Source organism: Sycon ciliatum, chromosome 8 (assembly GCF_964019385.1).
Source record: "Sycon ciliatum chromosome 8, ocSycCili1.1, whole genome shotgun sequence".
NCBI classification, from domain to species: domain Eukaryota; kingdom Metazoa; phylum Porifera; class Calcarea; order Leucosolenida; family Sycettidae; genus Sycon; species Sycon ciliatum.
This window is the reverse complement of record NC_088650.1, coordinates 16,903,778-16,926,106: the sequence shown is the minus strand read 5'-3', so window position 1 is coordinate 16,926,106 and position 22,329 is coordinate 16,903,778. Positions and strand designations below refer to the sequence as shown.

The following is a 22,329-nucleotide window of genomic DNA, read 5'->3' as shown; positions in this document are numbered from 1 at the left end:
AAACATCACCAGGGATACAAACTTACAGAGACGCTCCGCTTCCAGCGCGATAAACACCTCGTGAACACCAGATAGCAGCGTGAGTCATCGCCGAAGTCGCAACCACTACTTCGTACTGTTGTGCCCAGCGCGGGCTTGCGACTAGTTGGTTTGGAGGTGACAGCGTTGCGAATGACCGAGGGTCCTCAACGTCTGGTCTCACCGTCCAGGAGCGACCAGACGGACCTCCGCACAAACGGCACACGTCAACCACGGAAGTGTCGCCAATGACTGACCTCTGGTAGTTCCTGGTATTAACCACCTGATCCTGAGCAGCAAATACAGATGACGTAGCAGATGGACGCAATGTGGCAGACTTTAAGAAGGAAGCATGTCCAATACACCGTCACTCGGCTGCCAATAGCGACCATGCAGGGGCTTCTGCCGCAGAGAACCTTGGGTGGTGGTTACTATAGCAGACTTAAACAACATCAGTTGTTTCACCTCCGATGTCTGGGATGTTGAAATGCTCCATAGCCGTGGCTGCCCGGGAGATGATCGACTTTGTAGGTGGGAGATTTTCGGGATGAGAATGCAGAGCAGCAGTCAGCGGCAGGTCAGAGTGCACCTGGAGGTACCTAGACAGGCGGATGTACTTTCTCTCCAGCAGGTGCTCAACCGATAGAATCCCTCGGCCACCCTCAGATTATTATTATTATATCTTTCTTAAACTCGGATACTGAGCCAGTAATAAAATTAATGTAAAAAGAGAAGAAACACATGAGAACGAGTTATGCAGCAACTATCCACGACTGTAACAAGGTAAATATTCAGAATTTTCGCTTCGCTCATCTTGCCTTCTTCGGTCCTACGTAACCACGAACCTTCCAATTTGGAAGGTTGGTTTGCGCACTGGAGATGTGTTAGAGCTAGGTCTCGGGCCGCTGAATGTCTCAGTGGCCTGTCAGTTTCGTGCCCTATTATCGCACAGTCACTTTCTGACTGTTTATCATCTTGTTACAGTCGTGGATAGTTGCTGCACAACTCGTTCTCATGTGTTTCTTCTCTTTTTTACATATCTTTTTTAGGAACGGGTTTGCTCCTGATATCCACCATGGCAATACTAACATCAAGAGTACATAACACTGGTTATGTACTGGTTATGTACTCTTGCTAACATGAGCCTGCATATTATGGGTCACGTGTGTAATGAGCTGGCTTATATTCGGACGTTAATGTAATTGGTCGCGCCAAAATGGGGCGTGCAAGAGATGAGACGAGCTGTAGTGACACCGTGTCACATTAGGTCGCGCTGTACTGGGGGTGCTAATATGAACACGCGCCGCTTATGGTTGCGCTGTTTTGGGTGTAAATCCTTTGTACACCGCCCAAACTCCTGAAGGTGGGTCGAACCCGCTTTCAGACGACGTGCAAGCTAAATGTCCCACTCACGCTGGCCATGTGTTGTCGCTGTATTGTGAAACTTGTAGTGCTCATGTATGCGGGATGTGCTGTGTTGCGCATATGCGCAACGGACATATCGTGGTTTCTGCTGCGGATGTTGTCAAGAAGCAGAGGCAAGAAATTCTCTAAGCCGTGAAGGAAATCAGCAGTGTTCCAGGCTTTTCTGACATGGCCGGTTTGGATGACAGACTAACAGACCTCAGTGCTGCAGTGGATCAAGTTGACGAACAGGCTACTGATGCATCTAAGAAAGTCGAGACGTTTTACAACGATCTGATCAAAGCCTTGGAGAAAGACAAACAGCGAGTGAAAGATGAGATCGACCAGATCAGGTGGAAAAAGCGGAAGCAGTTGGAGTCAGAGCAAAGCCGCCTGCATTCAAAGCGACAGACAATTGACACCATCCAGGTGCTTGGTGAATGCCTTGCTCAAGGCTGTTCTGATGCTTCTTCTAGAGACACAGTATCAACAATGGACGCGCAAGTCTTATCGCTTCACAGCAGTATTCTGGACGCTACGAGTAGCATGACATCAGAAGACCTGGACACACCCGTGATGCATACCACTGGAACGCTAGGTGTGACCATTGATGATGATGCTGTGGAGAATGCTGTCAAGATGGTAAAGTCACAAACAACCGTATTCTCAACCAGAGTGCATGTTGAGAGGATGATGCCATACCGTGTCAAGTTAAATTGATATATGACTTCCTTCCAATTTCCACTTTAAGGTTTTGACAAACGACCACTGTACGTTGATACTGTCCCGGATGATGTCCATGTCAGCGTGATACATCCTGATGATCATGTGCAGGAAATGCAGTTAACAATGGGCAGCAGCGACGACGGTAAACCAGTATGTGAGACTGAAGCGTTCAAACGTCACCAAGGTGGTTATTCTCTAGTGTCTCTACATGTGTCATCAGCTGAAAAGAAGAATTTCACTTCGTATGCGCAGCGAGTTATTTCTTCAATAGAATCAACCGTGATTTACACTCAACATCACTATCAATATCTGAGGACAGCTGCACTGTCACTTCTACTAATACCGACTGTGCAACCGCTGTTTGTACTAACGGATACTCATCCGGCAGAGCATGCTGGTATTTCAAGACCAACTGGGAAGATCATCACAACATCTTCATGGGTGTTGCAAAGCTGAAGGACCGGGATACAGTCAGAGAAGCAGAGACGTGCAAGGAGGTGCAAGGATGGTGGTGGTGCGATGACCATTGTCAACAGCATGCGCATGACAAGTCTTCTGACCTCATATTACCAGTCAAGGATTGCAAAGTGATTTTGACTGTCGATGTAGATCGTCAGAGGATTGAGGTGTTGTCTCCAGGCATGGAACGAGTGAAGATCCTCAGCCTGCCCTCTGACTGCGCTAGCAATGAAGGAAAGTGGTATCCATATTTCCGTCTCAACAACACCGGTGAGTCAATTACAATATACGACAAGTAAAGAGTATGATGACAGTCAGCACACCACCAATGTATGTGTGAGAATGTGTGTTGGAGTGCGACAACACCGGATGAGTCGAATCGTACACCTAAATCACGGGTTAGTGTTCGTGCCGTTGATCGGAAGGAGAATTCTTATGTGGCCAATCACCTCGTTGATAATGCTGATTGTGCATGTGTGTTTGCTAATAAAATTTTCTTTGTTTTGTCACGTACATGTGTTCACGATTTTACTCGTTTGAAGACGTTGCATGCTACATATCTACACTACATATCTATACTACACAGCCTTCACTTTGCAAACAATAGAACACTGCGTACTATTTTTACCTCTAGTCTCACCGTCCTCTTCCTTGCTTTCTTCTTCTCTCCACTCTTTTGACCATAATGTTATCCGTATGTTTCAACGGTCCATACTGCTTATGTATTTGTGATGACCCTGCGAACACAGTAGTGCTCGTAACCATTACATGTAACAGTTATGTACCCTATCGCTGCGATCATGACTATGCATAATAATTAGAACAGTAGCACAGGTACATATGATGTACGTTTCTAGAAGATCGAGCCACGTGTTAGATATGTTCTACTACTTGTCATCGCTATTAGTCATGTCCTGCTGGCGTTCATTATGTGTTGCGTAGACTCGCCCTTACCACAGAACTGTAATCGATCGTCTTGTCTTTCCGTTTGCCTGTTTCCATTGCATGTTTATAGTGTTACAGTTTCCTTGCAGCGACGTTACGTTTGCTCGCTTCTGCTGACCTTTGCTCGCGCTCTGTTTGCTGCTGCCTGCTCGTTCCTTCTCTTCGCAGCTGCTGGCTATAGACTTCAGCTGGTTTAAGTTGGCTGACTCGGGTAGAGTCTGGCAGTAAAGTTTTATGTTGAGTAGAGTTTTAGGGTAGAGTTGTAGAGTAGAGTTTTAGAGTGGAGTTTTAGAGAGAGAGTCTGAACGTTTATTACTGTGGTGATATTATAGCACCTTTCCCTGCATGGGTCTTGGCACTCAGGCTGCTAGTGCTACTGTTCGCACCCTAGGCCCTGCACTGCTGTACCTCTGGCGCCTTGCGCATAACACATTCACATGTCACCTTTCAAGCCGCCTTTGCAGCCAGCTTCCCTTTAAAAGCAATTGCGTTTTACTGATGATTCATTCTCATCTTTCGAAGAGTTCGTCTGCCTTGAGCAGGACACAACAATTACTACATGTATTATTATTTAATAGAGAGTTCCGTTACCGCTCGAGCCGGGTTTTGCATTTGAAGTTTCTTACTTTTCCTTTGCTTTTCTACTTTTACTATATCGGATCTTTGTGCTCCGCCACCCTAATGTCTCTGTGCATTGGGTCTGAGGTACGCCTGAGTGGAATGACCAAGAGTCGCACATATACTTTGTGCAAACGGGCTTGGGATAACTCATACGTAGGGACGATCGGCCGACCACGACATAATTATTACTTGACAAGTTTGTACTTTTTCTTTCAGAATATTTTTTGGTCTAAAAAAATTGTTCATTTGATATTACTTACACTAGTTGTACATTTTACAGCAGCATGCCACGTTTTCATATTTCAATTATAGCTTCGGCTCACTATTAGTAGTATTACTTTGGATTGCATCTGCCAAAATGGAGCAACATGAAAATAATCTCATGCTAATGGAAATCATGACCGGCTGACTTGGGTGTTTGTGTGAACAGACTGTGGAGGTACCATGCCATAACTGTTTTATTATTATTTATTATTTATTCAACATCTCCTGGCCCGTCCGAAGACTGCCAATAAACATGAGAGGTCAGGTGATAGCCAACCACGGCAAGCTAAAAGGGAGAAAAAGAAAGATGCTGTCAGAGAGGGAAAGGAGATAGGGAGAGAAAAAGAAAGGGAGGCACATTAGTAATACATGGGATCACTTCGGATGAGACAGTGTGGAAAGCTGGACTTTGAATTTCCTGATATCCTGGCATGTCTTAATGCTAGTAGGCAGGTTAGACCAAAGGGAGTATGCTGAGAAGAAAGGGGATTTCAAAAACAGGGAGGAACTAGCTCGGGGCAGTGATAAGGCATTGCGTGTTGGTCTAGTGGTAACAAACCAGTTGTACTTGGCAATATGTTTCGGGACTTGGGCTAGGAAGATTTTTTGCACAAGGATACAAAGATGCTGCTGATGTCGGGCAAGAAGAGGGTGCGTGGAAGCAAGTTTATAAAGACAAAGGGAGGCAAATGTTTGGTCTTTTCGAAACAGAATTTTCAGAAGCAAGCGTTGATGTACTTCCAGTCTGTGGAGTAAAGTCTGAGACAACCCGCACCAAGCTATATCGCAATAGTCAAATATAGGCAAAATGTACGACTTAAAGAGCAATTTTCTGCAGTTATCATTCAAGTGTTGGCAGTGGGGTTGTAGCATACCTAAGGACGCACTCGCACGCTTGCACACAGACTGGACTTGTGGAGACCAGGAGAGTTGGCGGTCGAGAATAACGCCCAGGTGCTTGTGCTCGTTAACAACTTTAATAGGTGTACTATTTAGACCAGGAAAATACAGAAGCTGAGTGGGGGGCGAGGGAGAGAAGAACATGGCCTCGGTTTTGGCGAGGTTAGGCTTCAGTTTCCAGGTTTCCATCCATGTTACTGTAGCGTTGACCCCGGACTGCATGGAGGCCGTGAGGTTGTCTGCCGAGCTGTCGGAGCACATCAGAGCAGTGTCGTCAGCAAAAAGACTTACATTTGGTACAAGGGCTGGCAAGTCATTAACGTACAGTAGAAATAGGAGCGGCCCAAGTATGGACCCCTGGGGTACCCCAGACACGACTAGTAATGGGTCTGATAGGGAGGTAGATACTCTGACAGTCTGGTGGCGGCAGGAAAGATAGGATGAGAGCCATTGCAGGGCTGGACCATGTACCAAGAAGACGGACTCTAGCTTTGCAAGCAGACCACGATGCCAGACGGTGTCGAAAGCTTTCGCTAGGTCAAAGAACACGATGCCAACATGCCGCCTGAGGTTCCGCTGGGTGTAGATGTCTTGTACTAGACGTGTTAGTTGGAAAGTTGTGGAGTCTCCACGGCAGAAACCGGATTGAGATGGTGAAAGCGCTGGGGTGACGTGGCAGTACAGAGACTCAAAGAAAATACGTTCACAGACCTTTGACACAGCGGGAAGGAGAGAGATTGGTCTGTAGTTGCCAGCCTGAGAGCGTTGGCCTTTCTTATAGATCGGGACGATAACAGCAGATTTCCAGACGGACGGAAATACTCCTGTACGATATGACATGTTAAAGAGCAGGCACAAGGGATAGGACAGAGATGGCGCAAGCCATTTGAGAACCTCATTGGGTATGCCATCTTCGCCAGGGGACTTACAATTCTTCAGGAGTTTGAGGTGCTTACAGACGGTAGCAGTCGTGGTAACGACGCGTGTGAGTGGTGCGCTAAGTTCAGGGGCTGGGGACAGCGATGGAATGTCCCAATTCGGATCCTCCGGAATGCCGGATGAAACAAACTGCTTGTTCAGTGTGTCTGCAATCGCCTTCACATCGTGCTGGCGGTTGCCATTGGAGTCCGTCAGGTACTGGATTGGCGCGCGGGAGGTCCCGCGGCACTGGTTGCGAATGAATTGGTGGAGTGATGGGCGATCGGGGGAGGAGAGTGTTGCAGAAAGAGAGTTTAGAAAGGAGCGGTGTGAGGTACGAGAAAGGTGCTTGACGAAGTTGCGTTGAACTCGGTAAGCCTCCCGGTTAACCGGCGTTGGGAATTTCTTGTAGATGCTGAAAAGATCACGCTTGCGCTTCACTTCAGATACGAGGGACCGTGTCACCCATGGGGGACTAGATGTCGAGGATGTTGGGTTGGAATGTTTCCGGTTGTTGTAGCCGATAGCAAAGTTAGAGAGGTGCTGTTGGAACCCTCGTTCAAGGACGGCTGCAAAGTGATCTACCGCGGCGTCAACAGTTGGAGAGCCTTCTGGTTGCAGAAACGACCAGTCGTGGCAGGAGAAATCAGCGTTCATAGAGTCCCAGCACTGAGAGGGAACTCGACGGAAGCGATATGGGAACGGTTTGCGAGAAGGAAGTGGCAGGTCTGGGTCCGAGGGCAATGAGACGGCGAACTGGCATGAAACCATGAGATGGTCCGAGGAGCCAAGAGCGCAAGCTGTGTGAACGTCCGTCGCCAGCAGGGGTTGGTTTGTGAAGACAAGGTCTAGACACGACTGTGTTCCGGAAGATGTTGTGTGCGTTGGACTCTGCACCAGCTGATCCAAACCGAAGCAGGTAAGGGTGCGAAAAAGTGCCGCCCCAGCAGGACACGTTAAATCCGATGGGCACCACCGTTTGTGCTTACTGTTGAAGTCCCCAGCCATTATGACATGGTACGATGACATGGGAACGGTTACCAAAGCACTAGCTAGCATATCACAGAAGTGGTCTATTTCCGTGGTTTTGACTGAGGGCGGACGGTAGGTACAGCAGACGAGGATGGGTGTCGGGGAGCCTAAGATTGGGTGAAGCTCAACCCATACGGATTCACAGGTCGGACGAGCAAGGTCGTCGCGAACTTGGACTCTTCCGAAGCGATTTTGCCGGACAAGAATCGCAACTCCACCATATCCTCTGGTTGCCGTACCGGATTTGTTATCATGAGGTGGTCGGTCGCGACGAAATGTGGTATAACCGGAGATGGTGAGCGCTATGCTTGGATTTAGCCATGTTTCATTTAGACAGATGACATCAGGTTTGTTGAAATCAGCAATGACAGACAGTTCGGCAGATTTGTTAACGATTGAGCGGCAATTTACGGAAAGCAAGGTCAGTTTACCCTGGCAAGGGGGGAAGTAGGGCCGAGCCAGTGGATTCAGCTGTGGTCGCGCCATCATGCTGAGCCTGAGGAGAGGACGTTGTTTGCCTGGTTGGCATTGCTGGTGTCAAAACTGTCCGCGGCAAAACGCCAGGGCCTAACCGTGTGCGAAAGAGCATCCGGCCAGAACCCTTTGTCACCGACTGTGTTCTCATCAGCTGCCTCGACGGCCACCCGTGCGTAGGCAGTTCTGAAGTGCTTGGATGCAAATATGACACCTTCCTGAATCTGCACTCCTCGGGCAGAGCACCATTCAGCAATTGATGATGCGGAGCAGTGTGGCTGCACGTTGCCAACGTAAAACACTTTGCGTTTGGCCCGGGGTGATGCCGTGAGGTCTACTGCCGGCTCGCTATCACGAGCCGGCTTGGTGTAGCGGGATGTTTCCACCCGCCTTGTTATGCTTTGAGCTAGCTGGGACTGACTACTAGTATCTGCCGCGTGCCTTTGTCTCTGGGCGGCTCGAGTGCGTCTGCCCTGGTGTTCCTGCCATTCATGTACTTGTTGTTCAGTATCGGTGGACCTACGGGATGCATCCAGGCCTGCTGCGGGGCTGGAGCTACGACTTGTAGTAGTGCTGGACCTACGGGATGCATGCACGCCTGCTGCGGGGCTGGAACTACGACTTGTAGTAGTGTTGGGTTGTTGCACACGCGTTTCTCCTGGCAGGCTGCCACTGCCGGCGTGTGTACCGTACGTTTGTACAGACCTGCCCGTTGTGGTGCTGAGCCTCGCACGTGCACTTGCAGTTTGTGTGGCGGTTCCTAGTACTACGTCGCTGTACTGGTGTGGCATGGCGTGCTGTGTGTGTACGCTAGTATCTCGCAGGTCAGCCATTTCCCGCCTCAGCTGTTGAATTTCAAGCTTCAAGGAAGCAATTTCATCATCTCTTCCCACCCTAATTGCCACTATTTCTTTATTCAGGTCCATTATTGTCGAGGACAATGCGGCCAAAGCAGTCGTGACATGTCCTATACCGGTCATACCTTCCAGGATGGGGTGGGACCCAATCCCCTCCTTCCGGAGCGCTCCCACCAGGTCGGGCCGTGAGAAGGAGTCCGCTTTCGGGATGCCAGTCCGGGTGGCCAGGTTTTGTAGACAGTCGAACGTCAGAAGGGCCAGGTCGACATGCTCATTGGTGGCCATAGTCCGCAGTACAAGTCACAGCTCCTGTAGGTTACAGTTACAGACTCGGAAAGGCTGATAGGAGCGGAGCTCCTAAAACTGCATCCGCACTCTAACTGGAAAACGTTATACCTTGCATGGAGTTTAGCCTGGATGAACTCTGCAGCAATTGGCAGTTCCCGATACGGCAGCAAAAGAGTCTAGTCTCAGTATACCCCCACCCATTCCTCCCACCCTCACCACTATACAATTTTCTTCCCGTACTCCTGTACAATTCATCTTCTTCCAGAGCAAAGCTACTTGATTCGAAATCGGGAAGCATAATATTATTACCGTATTTCGCCGGTTACCGGTATAAGTAGCACTCGATTATAAATCACACTCCCAATCCAGATCTGATCCATATTATTATTGTTTCAATATACTCAATCCGTTTCAATATAGTAACATTGGTAGGATCATGTCACACTTCATCGGAATTCTCTCCTCTTCTTTGCCCTTTTTAAAAGCGTGAAAAGTTGCGACTTATATTCTTTGAAGTTTAGTAGTTAACGCGCATCTGAAATGCTTCGAAACTCTTCCCGAGGTACTGGATAGAAATCCACATCTTGTGACTCAACCCAGCCACACAGTAGATGCTGGAGCTTCAATACACATACTAGTATACATTCTACTGAAGATACAGCAATGAAACCACAACATTTGGGACTTTGGAGCCTGCGCAAGTGAGGCATGCCAGCAACACTGACCTCTTGTCTTGGCGCTATTACGCACACGATAAGGTATAGACTATGGGGGCTGACTGGGAGAGAAAAGAAATTTCTGAAGGGAGAGGGAAAGAAGTTATGTAAATGCAGAGAGAAGCAGTTTGACAATAAAGGAGAGAGAAACATGAGATAAATTGTCGCCACTGACATAACTAATCAGAAGGTTGGGGATTAGATGAGCAAGGGAGCATAATGAAAGAGGTGATTTACAAAAAGAGGGGTATGTGACCCGTAGGTAATGGCCACTACGGAGATGACAGTGGACTTTGGTTTTGAAAGCTTGAACGCCGATAAGGGATGGTAGTTTGCTGAAAAGTGAAGATGGGAGGATATTTCTTCAACTGGAGCGAGAGCCGTAGTTGGGACCAGTTAATTAAAGGGAGACTGTTTCTGACCCTTAGTCTGTTAACATTGAATGCAGTTAACAGGCTCAGCTGGGGTGAAGAGAAAAGGGCCGGGGAAATCATACATAGGAGCACCGTGCATTCTAGTCAACTTGCACAGAAAATGCAGAACAGCCACTGTCTGCTGTCCCTTGAGGCTCTGCAAGAACACATTGGGTCCCAGGATGTGCAGAACCCGTCGTGTGGACATGGCTAAGCTGGTTGACATTCATGTATTGTTGGTCTCAACATCTACTGAGTACCCTTCAAGTTGCAGCAACACAGGGCACATGACTTATCACACCATATTATGTTATGCGAACATCCGGCTGACCTTGAAGCAAGCATGTTATCAAATTTTAGCAAACCAGTCAGAAGCTTTGTAAGAGCTGGTGCATGTCTGTCGCACACGGTGCAGCCAGTCTCGCGATGGCCGAACCTTATTTCGAAAAAAAATTGACCAATTCAATTTTCCCGTTTGCGTCTTTCTCTCAAACCAGTGAATACCAACTCAATTCATTGAAAAACAGGTTTTTTCAATGATGTGCATCAATGGTCAAGTATCCCGTTTGGCCGGACTATGTACCACATGAAATCCCGGTGTGATGAGGTTGGATATAAACATGTTGTGAAGGGGTAATGTTTGTGCCATAACTATAATTATGAGTATGTGGTATCATTTCAGACATGTCAAATAATTATGGCAAGTCTCATAATCAAACCCTAACAGGGGGAAAAGCCACGTTAACTGCATCCATATTGCACTCACAGGCTCCTTGTAGTGGCATTATTGGGTGTCAGCACAGTTCATTGCAAAAGTTGTTCCCGCATGCTTCGCCGCATTGGAGAGAGCACAGTGCGCGCTCCCAGCTGTTAGCGCGGATCTAGAAATCAGGACCTCGTGATCCACACAGAAGCCTACAACCACTAAACCAAAGTGCTGATCCATAGTTAAAACCGCACCAATGTCCAAAAACCGGGACACCGGCTCATCCGATATCAACATCTAACCGTCAAGGTAGCAGCAACCATTGGCCAACCATGGGTTAACCATGTTTTAACCATGGGTTAACCATGTTTTAACCATGGGTTAACCATTGGTCGACCCTGGGCGCATCACTTACCATCATATCTTATGCTTGAACAAAATTGAAGCATATTGGATATTACCCTCCCCAGCATTCGTCTTGTTGAGCACTCTTGGTCGGCCGCTTTACTGCTGCTGCGCTCCGCATCGCCCGTAACTATTCATAGTTTGAGCACTCTGCCGCTAGAGCGACGAGCTGTCTTTTAATGTCTGTGGTGCCACCTTTGCACCATGGCTGGTAGTTTGCCGTACTTTTAAGAGCTCGTATCTGTACCGATGAGGCCTTGATGGCCGGAACAGCTTGCTGTCTTCAGCATTGGGTAAAATTGGAGCGTATATCTACAAACCATTCCCCGTCCACTTCCACCATAACTACTCTCAATGGTCTGCTTGACAGCGTTCACTGTTTTGGTTGAAAACGACATGCAATCTATATTGTATCTCATCACATTGGATAACGATTCAGCACAGTCAGCTTACCTTTGCAAATTTTGCCTTGGAGGAGAGATGCGAGGCTTTGAATCTATTTGAAGTAGAACAGTGTGATGTGAAGAAAGCATATCGTTTGTCATATCCATCCCCCACTTCCAAGCCTTGCTCAGGACTCTTTGAAGTGAAAGATGAGATATCTGACTACAGAGCCATACATTGTACTGTACTCCATGGTCGTGCAAGCTGGTTAGCTGGAAGAGAAAATGAAGATAAGTAGACATGATAACAGCCAGATAGTTAAACCCCGTATGGAAAAAAGCAGCGTAAATGACTTACACTGAACAGTGTGAAGTAAGAACTGAATGTGCACATGCCACTCACGGCCTTGATACAGTGTATTCTCATTCTAGACCTACACAGCACCAGCGCAGAAAGCACCAGGAAGACAACAGTCATGGAAAGGATTTTTAAAGATCCAGGGAGTTCCTTTGATGACTCCCCACTTCGTACTCGTAGGCTAGTCGTAGCTGCTACAAGGTCTGATCTGCCGCAACAATGGGTGTAACGGACTGTAGACTACTATGAGGTGATATCGATTTCGGATTTGGGCAATAATACAAAAGTCATGTCAGACCATCCAACAATATTTAGGGCGCAACACGAATATTTTCGGCTTCATGTAATGATCAGCCCTTTCTCAAAGATGCTCGACACTTTTTCCGCAACTTTTCGTTTTTTTGGAAGAAATCGCAACTTTCGCAACTTCCTTCATTTTCGCAAACTACTTTGCAACTTTTCCGCAACTTGGACCAATGGCATGGGCGTCAAAAGGTCAAGTCACAGACTGCATGTCGGCAGAATGCATACTCGTAAATATTCTCGTGTGCCTTCACAGACTCATTTCAGAGAAACAGTATCATCTACGGTAGTTGTGTAATGTGCATTCCCTTTTGCGTGCACTGAAACGATGGAGGATATGTGCAACAGGCTACTTGCATTGTGCAAAGTTGCAGTTCATAGCAGGAAAGGGTTCGATGAACTTCTCGTGTGCTCTGGATGGCAGTCGTGAGTCAGTCAAGTGAGAGTTCAAGTCGCCAGGAAAAGCGCGAGCTCCCACATAGGTAGCAGCACACAACTCCCCAAGTGTCGCCCAAGTCCCACCAATCTCTTCGATACATTCTTACACATTTTTAAGCGCTAAAATCAATTGACCAGAGACATTTGAAGACACTTGAAACTCCTTTGACAACAAAGAAACCCACTCGATCGAAAAAGAATCTTCAAAAGCCAGCTCACTGCGCGTCCCAAACTTTGACGTCACATTTTGATGATTGATATCAAGTACACAAGTGCTGGTTTTGCAGTTTCTAGTAATTATTTGAAGGGGCTGCCGCTGCCCTCATATTGTGAGCCCATCATCACCAATGACAACCAAACTAGCTTCTCACCAAATTCTGACAGTGACATGCTGTCAATGGGGCTGTTAAGTGATGACGTCACAGTTCCTTCGATACGCATAACAACGATCCCACTGGGGACAAACAAAAGTAGCGTCGTCTCCACCGACCCAGTTGTCAGTGGCAACATATAGGAATCGTGTACATTTCTTCGTTTCTTCTTTGCTGTTTTCAGTGAGTGTTTTGTTTTCTTTTTGTCCTTGATCTCGACGATGTTGTCGTGCTCATTACCTTACTGAGACGTCTCTTGTGACTGTAGCCAGTGTCACGGAGGATTTTATTGGCGTGACAAGGTAGATCGCCGAGATCGAGCGTGAAAAACGCTCTGCATTAGTAGCTCCTGTAGAATGTTTTCTGGGTTGGCGTATCCATGGTCAACAAAACCAAGGTGCAAGACAGCAGGAGAGATCGTGTAAACGATGTGAACTCCAAAAGGTAAGCTCCTGAACAAGTGGAAAGATATGGGTATTTACAAACTCTCTCTTCATCCATCGATTGCCGCTATGCATTGCATTTTGTCTTCACAGATAATCTGGCCAAATTTATTGTAACTAGAGAGTGCAATCGTGCACTGCTTGGGGCCCATCCCAATGGCTGTGGTGACTAGTGTATATCTGGGAGAATTTTTCCTCGACTGATACGGAGTGCAGGTGGATCGATTATGAGAAATGCGAACATGTGAAGTAAGTAATTAGTTGTGTCGAAGAAATGTGCAATAAATTAAAATTTACTTTACACTCAAACATACACTGTAGATGTACATGTAACATCATGATAATGATTCCATCTTCATTGTCCCGCAACTGGTACACCATACGCACCGAATATATGGTGTGTGTGTGTGTGCGCGCGCGTGCAAGCGCGCGCATGTACATGCACACACTCTCATGCGTGGCCGAGTCGGCCAGATGAACAGACCATGCATTTACACGAGGTGTCCGTAATGTCATTGGAACGCTGTACTTTATGACTTTTTTCCAAAAGAGTATGTCTTGCCCCTGACAAATGGAGTTGTGTCTGTGCTCAGCGGGTATCGGGCTATGACACAACACTGCAATCAGCGCTGCAATTAAAAGAGCACTGCATGGATGATTTTGACTAACTTCCTTTGCGTTTACTTGGTTGAGCCCGTGGTTTCATTTCTGTGTTCTGTCATGATTGGCCTCTGGAAATAATCAGAGTGGATGTCATTTTGCCATATATGTGTGCCTTGTGCGACAGGTTCAAGGCTAGATGCACTTCACATTCGGCGTGCGATCTCAGCGTCTGGGACCTGATGAAGTCTTGGTTGGATGATTATTCAAGCCTGATACTACTCGACACACCAATGTTCATGTCAATGTAATTTTTTCAGAGCTGCACTATTTACGTGTTCATGCTTACTTCGGTGTTAGCGTGTTTCCCCCGGATTGTTTCTATCATCATGATCGTGTGTTCTTGGGCTGAGTGAACACATGCACGAGTGTGCAGCTATACCCCTGTGTATCTTTGGTTACACTTTGTTCTGCAATGCATGTACAGGTCCTCCCTCGTTATTAGATAATCTCTGGGCCATCGAAAAAGTTATCTTATAACGATACTTATCTTGTAGCAGGACTTGCAGCTAATGGTGAAATAGGCACTACTTCGTACTTACCGGGGCTACCCTCGATACAACATAATTTATCGATGCTTCAACTCTTTATAAGATAATTGAAAATCTCCAAGTTACTCCAACATAGCTCTTCCTTGGATGGAAAGGATCGTCCATATTCACGAATACATAGACATAATATGTTTCCTCTTTCTGCTTTATCCTACGTGTTTTGGCCTTGGTCCTGCATGGTCGATATTATCTTATACTGAGGGTTGGCACTCCAGGGACCTGGGCAAAGGGTCGTTATAACGGATTTTATGTACTAACGGATTATGTTGTAACCGGACCTGTAAACAGTTATATAGACCACGTTTTGCCAGGGGATTTCAGATTTCTGTTTACTAACGGGGTTTATGTAGTAACCGGACTCGTTATAATGAGGGAGGACCTGTACCTTGTAACATTATGTGCTTGCACTGCTTTGTCTGGCCTGCTTATTTCAGGACTATTCAGTGCATTAGACCCAGGTTTGTTTGGTTGCCGGATGACCTCTTGTTGCGTCGCTCTGTATTTGTATTCATCAATTTTTGGGCTTGAGAATTGAGCTGTTGTGTGGTTCCCAATATGAAAACATCATGCTGGTGCTCTGTGTTTCGATTATCGACTGTCGGAGCAGTCATGCATTTATTTGCAGAACGGTCAATACTGTAGTCTTTTCACGTGTTTGTCTTTTTTTGTGTTTTCGCCGGGGGTATTAGCGGTAACGTTGCACACAGAACTGCAGTGTTGCATCACTGGACGACCCTGCCTCTGCATCTGACTTCATTTCCCCAGGATCTGGTGCAGTTGCACCAGACAGCCACTTCCTGTAAACACGCAAACAGCAAAAGAAGAGATCCCGCAAATCAGGAAAAACCATTATGGAAAATATAGAGTAGATTATACAACATTCAATAATCTGGAGTAATTACAGTGAGACAAACACTTCAAACAGTGCTCTCTCTCTGTCTCCATCCTTCCAAAAATACCCTATAACAATTCCCTAGAATTATTTTATTTTATATTCTTAGGACATCATTCTGAACATAATAAATTCTTCCATGGGTCTTCAATCACCACGGAGGGCGAAAATATATCTAAGTCATGCAGTTTACGGGAGGTGCGAGCTGTCATGGATATAGAGGCTGATATTGTGCCAGCGTGAGGGCAGAGACAGAAAGAAGACACTGATTTCTTGAACAACTCACCTATATAATCGAATCCACAAGGAGCGCTCATACTTTGATCCATCAGGACGCGAAACATCTTCAAAGCACTCTCAAACACGGAGTTTTACTGTGGGCAGCCAATTTCACAGCCATCATGAAGGCACTCGACGACTACAGGAGTTTTGTAGAGGAAAGAACAAGGAGTAAAGAGCGACAACAATCGCTTGAAGAAAAAGCAAAGAAAAACAACTGTCTCTCCAGTCATTTAGATGCTGTTGCCCTTGACATCTGGTTCCATCCAGAGGACGCGACTTTTGTTTGTCCCCAGTGCTCTCCGTTGCTATGCGTATCGAAGGAGCCGTGACGTCACACTTAAGAGCCCCATACTTCAAAGACAGATGGTTGACATCACTTGGGATACAGGAACGCTACACTTTGCTACATGTACAACCATACAATGACTATTGTACCAAGTCCACGCCTTGATACGAGGAGACCTGGAGGGACATCCCCTTCAACATGCCCAGATTCTTGTCCGTGCCTGTGCTGCTGCGGTCCGTGGCAGAAACGGCCTCACAATCAGAGCCACATCGACATAGTCATAGTCATAGTCATAGGCGACCTCGAAACCTTCCCGTACACTGTTCCATACAGGTAAGGTCGGTCTCACTCAGCTCAGTCTCTCTATCGCTCAGGCATCGAAATATTTATACAGACACGGAAAAAGGTGTCCAATCTTCACATCGTGTTGGAATCGTTGGATCGCAACCTATTCTTTCCATCACCCGAGCATTCACAATGTTCAAGTCTTCTAGCGCGTGCGTCCAGTGCGAAGCTGAAAAGCCAGACAGTGGACGTTTGCTTCGCTGCCTGCACGTCCTATGCGATGGGTGCTTGAAGGACAGCGTCAATCCGGAGACGGCCAGCGTTCATTGCGTATTGTGCAGAAAAGAAACAAAATTGACCGATGGCGGAGCTGCTGCGGGGAGTGCTCGCAACCCAGCGTGGCAAACATTGCCACCTTCCGCAGGTACCTTGTACACCGCCAACACTACCGAAGGTGGGTCGAACCCGCTTTCAGACGACGTGCAAGCTAAATGTCCCACTCACGCTGGCCAGGTGTTGTCGCTGTATTGTGGAACTTGCTCTGCTCTTGTATGCGGGATGTGTTGTGCTGCGCACATACGCGACGGACACAGTAGCCCGGTTCCTGCTACGGATGTTGTCGAGAAGCAGAGGCAAGAAATTCTCGAAGCCGTAAAGGAAATCAGCAGTGTTCCAGGATTGTCTGACCTGGCCGGTTTGGACGACAGACTAACAGACCTCAGTGCTGCAGTGGATCAAGTTGACGAGCAGGCTACTGATGCCTCTAAGAAAGTGGAAGCGTTTTACAACGATCTGATCAAAGCCTTGGAGAAAGACAAACAACGTGTGAAGGATGAGATCGACCAGATCAGGTGGAAAAAGCAGAAGCAGTTGGAGTCAGAGCGAAGCCGCCTGCATTCAAAGAGACAGACAATCGACACCATCCAGGTGCTTGGTGAACGCCTTGCTCAAGGCTGTTCTGATGCTTCCCCCAGAGAGACGGTATCAACAATGGACACGCATGTCTTATTGCTTCACAGCAGCATTCTGGACGCTACGAGTGGTATGACATTGGAAGACCTGGACACAGCAGTGATGCATACCGCTGGAAAGCTAGGTGTGACCATTGATGATAATGCTGTGGAGCATGCCGTCAAGATGGTAAAGTCACAAACAACTGTCTTCTCAACCAGAGTGGACGTCGAGAGGATGATACCGTTTACCGTCAAGTCAACACCGGATGGAGATATGCGTTTCTTCCAATTTCCACTTGAAGGCTTTGACAAACGACCGCTGTACGTTGATACTGTCCCGGATGATATCCATGTTGGCTTGATACATCCTGATGATCATGTGCAGGAAATGCAGTTAACAGTGGGCCGCAACGACAACGGTAAACCAGTATGTGAGACTGAAGGGTTCAAACCTGTCCGTGGTGGTTATCCTGTACATGTGTCATCAGCTGAAAAGAAGAAGTACACTTGGTATACGAGTTATTTCTACAATACAATCAACCGTGATTTACGCTCAACATCACTATCAATTTCTGAGGACAGCTACACTGTCACTGCTACTAATACCGACTGTGCAACGGCTGTATGTACTAACGGATACTCATCCGGCAGAGCATGCTGGCGATTTGTGATCAACTGGGAAGATCATCACAACATTTTCATGGGTGTAGCAAAGCTGAAGGACAAGGATACAGTCAGAGAAGCAGAGACGTGCAAGGAGGTGCAAGGATGGTGGTTGTGCGATGACCATTGTCAACAGCATGCGCATGACAAGTCTTCCGACCTCAGATTTCCAGTCAAGGATTTCACAGTGATTTTGAGTATCGATCTAAATCGTCAGAGGATCGAGGTGATTGCCATGTGCATGGAACGAGTGAAGATCCTCAGCCTGCCATCTGACTGCGCTAGCGGTGAAGGAAAGTGGTATCCGTATTTTCGTCTCAACAACACCGGCGAGTCAATTACATTAGATAGGAAATAGGAATAGAGTAGAAAAGAGACATGTTGCAACAATCTCTAATACATCATGTCAACAACACTACGCTTAACATCGCAATGTAGCACTTTCATTATCATATCCAAGTTGTGTGTGTGTGTGTGTGTTTTTGTGTGTATGTGTGTGTGTGTGTGTGTGTGTGTGTGTGTGTGTGTGTGTGTGTGTGTGTGTGTGTGTGTGTGTGTGTGTGTGTGTGTGTGTGTGTGTGCATGCGTTCATACTCCCAACAATGCATGTTGAGTACATTCTGTGACTTAACGCTTAATTGACATTACCGATTGTGATATGTAGCGGTTCAGCAGTCAGCACATGCGTGCGCAAAATTATTTCCTGACTGCTTTATGTGTACGTAGGACTGAATACCTGCTCAGTCCTATACACTGCATGATATTATTTGGAATATTTCGAATCTTGGCGTGCCCCTTACGCTATGCTTTCTATAAAATCGTCATCATTGCTAGCTCTGGTCTGCTATTCTCGGACCGGTATATTGCAAACGTAGTCCATCATCTTGGATTGTAATGCACGGGTTATTCTATTCATTATAATGAATCTCTTTTATAAAGCACAGAAAAATTATTTTTACATGTCCCATATTCAACTCCCTCCTCAACTTTATAAACGAAACCTTCCTTTTTTATATTCTTCAGATAATGCATACTTGTACATAGTGCGGAAACCTGCCAAGTTGTGACATTTGCTTTGGTTTGAAATTGCTTTGGATTGCACCTGCCACCTATAAAGTAAATGACATTATATGAATGATCTGACACAGTAGAATTAGCCTTCTGTACACGTTTGTCCGAATGATGTGATGCCATTTGGAATTGATGAGCTGGCGGTTTGGTCCATGTGTGAACAGACTTCGCAGGAACAATGTTATCACATGTCACGTGATCGTTGCCATATGCACAGCCAATCAATTGACTAAGTGGGCATTCTTTTTGTGTCCGTCCCCTGAACCGGCTACTTTTTATCATAATTTTCGGAATTCTGTCTATCCTGGAAGTCATTAGGGGCCATCCGTAAATATAGATATTTATTTAGAAATGAAAACTAGTCGTTTAGGGGGAGGGGGTTGAGCGCATGTTCGTTTAACGAGAAATATCGACGCACAGTTTGTATGTGTGGGCATGTCCAGATAAAAAGGAAAAAAATATCGATTCTATGTACCGTTTGTATGTGTTCGTATCTCAGGGAGGGGAGGGGGGGGGGGGGTTGACGAGAAATGACTAGTTTTCGTTTCTAAACGAGAGAGCTTGGAAGCTCAGGGCCCTACGCTATGCTTTTTTGCCTTGATGACCTAGACCAAAAAAAGCATAGGGATGTTATAAATTCTTATAAATTTCTCATTTTTTTTAAGACATAACCTGGGATTCGAACCCGCACTATCGCCCTGCATGCATCCCCCGATACACTTCGCATACATACATACTAATTCTTCCAAGTTGCTTCACGTTATGATCTTTCATTTGAAAGCCCTATTTGAATATGCATTCTGGGTTTTTTTTGTGGCCAGCCATCTTTGATGGTCCGGTACGGTATGGCACAGGTACGGGACAGGTACGGTCGAGGTAATACGACACCGTCTACCGCATTGATGACATAGGCAAAAAAAGCATAGGGATGTTATAAATTTTTCAATTCTCCTTTTTTTCAGGCATAACCTGGGATTCGAACCCGCACTATCGCCCTACATGCATTCCCTCATACACTTCGCATTCATACTCATTCTTCCAAGTTGCTTCACGTTATGATCTTGCGTTTGAAAGCCCTATTTGAATATTGCGGCCAGCTGCATGTGGCCAGCTAGCTGTGTTTGATGGTACGGTACGGGACAGATACGGGATAGCGCCAGGCGTGACACAAACAAACAAACACCAAATTAAAGCTGTGTGGACCCTGGCTAGCGCCAGACGTTACTGAAGTAACGTCTTCTGCATAGCTACGGGAATATCTGTATTTACGGATGGCCCCTTAGTGGACAGAAATATCAGCATTTAAAAAGTGCTCTCTAGTCATTAGCTGCCATAGGAATCCTGTGTGTGATACCACAAATCGGCCAACCTTAAATATGTGAAAAGCTACACGTTAAGTCAAGATGCAATAAATTGCAAAAAAGGCATGCATGAATTCGTCTTCCCCTTCAAGTGCTGTCCCACGTACAGGTTTAAATCCCAAAAGCCAGGCTTTGCACAGCAAATCCTAGTTGGGGCCTGGCTACAAATGAGCTCAAGGGGAGCGCACGCTGTGTCCTACTGAAGCGATGCCGCAGGAGCGGAAACATCACGGCAACTGTGGGAAGCGGGACTACTGCTTCAGCTGAAACTCAAATCAACTGCCTCCAAAATAATGGGAGCAATATTCTCGCTTCTGTGTGTTGGCTTCAGCGGAAACAATATGTTCTGCTTGATACGGACTTGCTTTGACAATTTGGACCAGTGAGATGTGCATGGAATATATTCAAGAGTCTATTATCGAATCTTGATATAAATTAATGCATTGAAGATATCAGTCATGTTTCCTAGTCCATGTGGATTTGCCGTACCGTATGCAACACAGTCCACTTCTCTCTCATTGTTCCACCAAAGTAGGAGCTTGCCCTGTCTGCATGTCTGATCATACAGTTATTAAGGCCGAAGCGGAACCTCGGTGCATGCATGACGTTGCCCTAGGCTGAGGGGCCGGTCAGGCGGGCACTAGCTGGGCAACCGCACATGGCTAAGTTCAACGGTACGTGAAAGGTAACACAAGATTTGATATGACCATACACTGCCCTTCATGTACTCGAAGTAGGGCAACTAAGGGGTCGTCGCAAAAGTTTTCTGTCGTCCCTGAAACGAACATCGTTCATTTCGTACTCGGACCCCTCCCCTCCCTCTGAAACGAACACAGCTTGCTATGCTGGACGACGAAAATCGCATCCATGTACATGTCATATGTACAGTGTCGGTCGACTTGCGATTTTGGCTCACACCCCCTCCCCCCCAAATGAATCATGTTCGTTTCAGGGACGACAAAAAAACTTTTGCGACGACCCCTAACGCAATCTTACATACACGGGATTGCAATTTAAGTAAAACCTGTGACTAACGACCACCCCTTGGGGCCAGAGAAAGCGGTCTTTAGTGGCAGGTGGTCTTTAGTTAGAAGTTTGCACCGCACAACCATGTATGAAGGTGAGACTGTGTCGTGCCTGGCGAAGTGGTCTGTAGTACCAGGTTTTACCAAGAGTATAATTATAATCCCCCCCCCCCCCAAGAGTATGCAACTCATGATACCCTTTTTTTGGGGTAAGCCGACGGCGAAAACTCACATCACGTGGTGCAGTGTCGCAGTTGTACGTTTCAAGCCCGTTTTTAGCGAGCAGCGGAGTAATAAAAAAAGCACTCAATGCGACAGAAACTCACTGCGCGTATGCAAATACAGCACGATGTTCGGATTGCGCGCACGCTATGCTTCGTTTGTACGTAGTACGAACGTATCAGAGTTGCACACTCTTGGGGGGTTATAATACTCTTGGTTTTACTGTAATGTCCACTGTCACCCCGGCAGTAATCCGTGCGTGAAGTCTCCTGCTCAATACAGCTCGGGCAACAGATTTGGAAGCCTAAGTATCGGAATATCCACTCTCCAATTCCCTATTTTCTACTAGTTCAACACCCACTATCAAACGTCAAAAAAACAACTCCCTCGCACAAACAAGTCAACAAAGAGGCATCTTTGGATTGAGGGGTGCTGGTTTCGAAACAACTGGTTTGAAGCTCAAAGTAGAGCTGCTGTTGCCTCAACGTAGAGCTGCAATGCTAAATGGATGTAATATCGATCAAAGCAGAGTCGCAGCAAATAGCTAGATAACCGTGACCAGTTGTGAGAGTGGACCGGATCAGTGGATACGATAATTATAATGATTGTGTGAATAAGTTGGATAGGGAGGGATGG

The 22,329-nt window shown here is 46.6% G+C and overlaps 1 long non-coding RNA gene across 1 annotated transcript; it reads left to right on the top strand.

The window, feature by feature from the left end:
• Positions 1-13,039: 13,039 nt before the first annotated feature.
• LOC135823179 (uncharacterized) lies at positions 13,040-15,226 on the top strand. Its single transcript, XR_010554622.1, has 3 exons — positions 13,040-13,443; positions 13,536-13,691; positions 14,230-15,226. It is a non-coding gene; the product is annotated as an uncharacterized LOC135823179 (long non-coding RNA).
• Positions 15,227-22,329: the final 7,103 nt, after the last annotated feature.